The 4,492-nt window shown below is 51.3% G+C and overlaps 1 pseudogene; it reads left to right on the forward strand.

Moving 5' to 3' along the window:
* The first annotated feature begins 26 nt into the window (after positions 1-26).
* Positions 27-4,043, forward strand: LOC147943283 (uncharacterized; annotated as a pseudogene).
* The last annotated feature ends 449 nt before the right edge of the window (positions 4,044-4,492 follow it).

Below are 4,492 nucleotides of genomic sequence, written 5' to 3' on the forward strand. Positions count from 1 at the left end.
CAAAACTACAAGAAAATGCCGAACATCCAGGCGGCACCAATAGAGCCGATCCCAATAGCGCCGACCAGAACCAGAGCGGGGAATTGGCCGAACTCAAAAGTCAAATGAAGGACGTCACAAGCAAGTTCCACCAAGCAACCAGCGCGGCACCTGATGTAGACCATATGTTGGAGCAGTCCCAAAAAACTCCATTTACTGCGCGAATCCGTCGGGTTGTCGTCCGCCCCGATTGCAAAATAAAGCACCTACCTCCGTATAAGGGAGATTCGGACCCAACTCACCATTTGACATCCTTCGAGATTGCAATCCATCGTTGCGAGTTTTCCCCGGAAGAGCTAGACGCTGGAAAATGTCAGCTGTTCATCGAAAACCTGAGTGGCGACGCCCTTGGCTGGTTCTCCTCCTTGCCGCCTGACTCAATCGACAGCTTCCGTACACTCTCGCTAACTTTCTTGAAACAATACTCGATATTAGCCGTCCCCACCGCGACAATCGCCGATCTCCACAATATCGAGCAAGGGGAACATGAGCCGTTGCGAACATTCATGGATAGGTTCAAAAAGATTGCCACACAGGTAAAAGCACCCCATAGCGTTTCGCTTGCAGCCCTTCACAAGGCCCTATGGTACGAATCGACGTTCCGAAAGGATCTCAAGTTGAACAGATTCCCAACTTTCCAAGATGCCCTCCATCGAGCGGGAGTCCACATAGAACTGGAAGAAGAAAAAATCATCTACGACAAAAAGCGTGCTTCTACCGGAATTCAAGTGCCAACCGGCAAAGCAAAAGAGGTATACCACGAACCGCGTCAACACCTCGACAAAGAGTACCTCGCAGACAGTAAGAAGCGCGGCGCAACGTACCTCGTCAATGACGCCCCGCCAACCCCCGTAGTCAGCCCGACAGCTATAGTACCGACGACCCCACCAAAAGGGGCAAGAGAGGAGCCCGACCATAACTTGTATTGTGAGTTACACGAATACACCGGACACTCTACACAGTCTTGCAGACACTTACAAAACGCGCTGCTGGGCAAATACCTCAACGGCGAGGTCAAAGTGGAATTACGTCAGTACAAGAGTAATGCCCCGCGAGGCCGAGGTCGAGGACGCCATGGACATCAAGGACGTGGTCCAAATAACCATTTCAACAATGGACCAGCGCCGAATAACCAGCCCGCAGCTGGCAACCAGGTGGGAGGACAAGAAAACCGACCGGCTGACGCACCACCACCTCCCGCCCGCCGTAGAATTAACGTCATAAGAGGAAGCCTACCGTACGATCCTAACTGGCCTCGCGCCTTATATCCCGTTCATGACGTCGAGAGAGCCGAACGCGATTGGTTGCCCGGCAGGACACCTATATGCCGATCATACTCTCCGATCATGTTCGGAGAAGAGGACACTGCCGAGCATCGGACTTCGCCCGCGGGACCTGTCGTTGTTGAAATAAACATCGGCGATTGCTTAGTCCCGGATGTGTTGGTCGATACAGGAAGCTCCGTTAACGTCATCTTCCGGAGAGCACTCCCACAGATAAAAGTCGACCTGCACTTGACCATGCCCGAAGTACAAACATTGACTGGTTTCGATGGATGCTCTCTTACCTCTTTAGGAACGGTCATGCTCCCAATGAGGGTCGGTGGTACGGTCCACCTCTTTGACTTCGCAGTCGTCGACCGTCCAAGCGCGTATAACGCTATCCTTGGGACGCCCTGGCTCCATAAAATGAAAGCTGTGGTTTCCATCTTCCATCAATGTGTCAAATTCCCAACGGAGTTCGGCACTTACACCCTCTACGCCGACCCAACAGCGACCCAATGGCCGCCCCGTCGCCGCGTCGACATGATAATGGGAGGATTGACAGCATGTAGAGATTCCGTGCGGTCAATCCGCGACTATGTGAGGGCCGGAACAGCTGCGGTCTGGCCAGTTAAAGTCCCACCCTTTGTGCCTCCGATCACATTCACAGCAAACGACTTGGCTGGAGTCAACTTCCCGCACAACGACCCTCTCGTCATCGAACTACACGTTGGAGAGAGCGAAGTAACAAGAATCATGATCGACACGGGAAGCTCCGTCAATGTAATCTTCCGGGACGTCCTCGACAAAATGGAGGTCAATAATAGAGAAATCAAACCATCGATCCGACCACTCACCGGGTTCGACGGAAATTACATGATGACGTCCGGCACAATCAAGTTGCCAATTTACGTATCCGGCATACCCTCGTGGCACAAGTTTGTTGTGGTCGACAAGCCGGCTGTTTATAACATCATTCTTGGATCTCCCTGGATTCACGACATGCAGGCCGTCCCATCCACTTATCATCAGTGTGTGAAGTTTCCTCTGTCCGGCCAGATATTCACAATCAAGGGTAATCAGTCAGACGCTAGGAACTGTTTCGTGATCGAATGCAAGTTACGGAAGGCCGCTGATTTATAGCAATCACAGCAAGCGCTAGGCGCGCCGCCAGCACCTAGCCCCGAGGAAATTCCGAGTCACCACCTGCTTGACGAAGTCAATATCGACGAGAGTGACCCAAAGCGGTGCGTTGGGATCGGTGCTGATCTCGACCCGGCCATAAGAATCGAACTGGTTCAATTCTTGAAGGACAACGCTTCCACCTTTGCCTGGTCTTTTGACGATATGGTCGGAATCAGCATGGACGTCACAAGTCATGAACTTAACGTCGATCCCACTTATAAACCCGTCAAGCAGAAGCGGCGGAAACTCGGACCCGAACGGTCTAAAGCGGTAAATGACGAGGTCAAAAAATTGTTAGACGCTGGGTCAATCATGGAGGTCAAGTATCCGGAGTGGCTAGCAAACCCGGTGGTGGTTAAAAAGAAAAATGGGAAGAACAGAGTCTGCATCGACTTCACGGATCTCAATAAAGCCTGCCCCAAGGATAGCTACCCGCTACCGCATATAGAGAGGCTCGTCGAGGCCACGGCGGGCAACGCATTGCTCTCCTTCATGGATGCCTTCTCAGGATATAACCAAATCTTGATGCACACCGACGACCGCGAAAAAACCGCCTTTATCACAGATCAAGGCACGTTCTGCTACAAAGTAATGCCGTTCGGTTTGAAAAACGCGGGAGCCACCTATCAACGTCTTGTCAATAAGATGTTTACAGACCAGTTAGGAATAACTATGGAGGTGTACATCGACGACATATTAGTCAAATCCGCAAACGCAAACGATCACGTCGAGCACCTGCGAAAGTGTTTTCAAACCCTGAATAAGTATAACATGAAGCTCAACCCGGCAAAATGCTCATTCGGTGTGACGTCAGGAGAATTCCTAGGGTATATAGTCACAAAAAGGGGAATAGAGGCAAACCCGAAGCAAATAAAAGCCATACTCGACATGCCCTCGCCGCGAAACAAGCGCGAAGTCCAGCGCCTAACCGGCAGGATAGCAGCTTTAAACCGATTCATTTCACGGTCAACCGATAAAAGCTTGCCGTTCTACCAATTGCTGCGATCGACGAACAAAGCGTACGAATGGACCACCGAATGCGAGCAGGCTTTCGTCGAGTTAAAAACTTATTTAACCACCCCTCCCATACTTTCAAAGCCTGAGGAAGGAGAAAAGCTTTACCTATATATCGCCGTTTCGGGATCGGCAGTTAGCGGAGTATTAGTCAGAGACGACCGAGGCGAACAAAAGCCAATCTTCTACGTCAGCAAGACTCTCGACGGGGCTGAGTTGCGTTACCCGAACCTGGAAAAAATAGCATACGCCGTGGTAGTTTCAGCTCGCAAGCTCAGACCCTATTTCCAATCACATACAATCGCGGTCCTGACGAACCAACCTCTGCGTCAAATTTTGCATAGCCCGGGACAATCAGGTCGCATGGCGAAGTGGGCAGTCGAATTAAGTGAGTACGATATCGAATATCTGGGCCGAACTTGCATGAAGTCTCAAGTATTGGCAGATTTCATTGTCGAACTGCCCCAACATTTCACCTCTCCCAGCTCAAGCGACGAGAACTGGTATCTGTACGTCGACGGAGCCTCATCGCAGCATGGTTAAGGAATTGGGATTCGCCTAACATCCCCGACCGGAGAAGTTGTTGAGCAGTCGTTCCGCCTCAACTTCAACGCAACAAACAATGAGTCAGAGTATGAAGCTTTACTTGCCGGAATGCGGCTTGCAGCAGGGATCGGCGTAAAAAGGCTTCATGCCTACTGCGATTCCCAGCTCGTCGCAAACCAGTACAATGGAGAGTACGGTACCAAGTGCGGCCGCATGGACGCATATCTAAAGATAGTAAAGGAGCTAGCAAAGGGTTTCGACCATTTCGTGATCGACAAGATACCTCGAAGCGCCAACGCACCTGCAGACGCTCTGGCCGTCTTAGCATCAACCTCAGACCCGGACCTACGTCGGGTAATCCCAGTCGAGAGTATCTCCGTAAGTAGCATCGACTCTGGGGCTCAAGTTAACATCATATCGGTCGACCCGGCGGAACATGCCGACCT

This window comes from Camelina sativa, chromosome 5, assembly GCF_030686135.1.
Source record: "Camelina sativa cultivar CO46 ecotype springtype chromosome 5, ASM3068613v1".
NCBI lineage: Eukaryota > Viridiplantae > Streptophyta > Magnoliopsida > Brassicales > Brassicaceae > Camelina > Camelina sativa.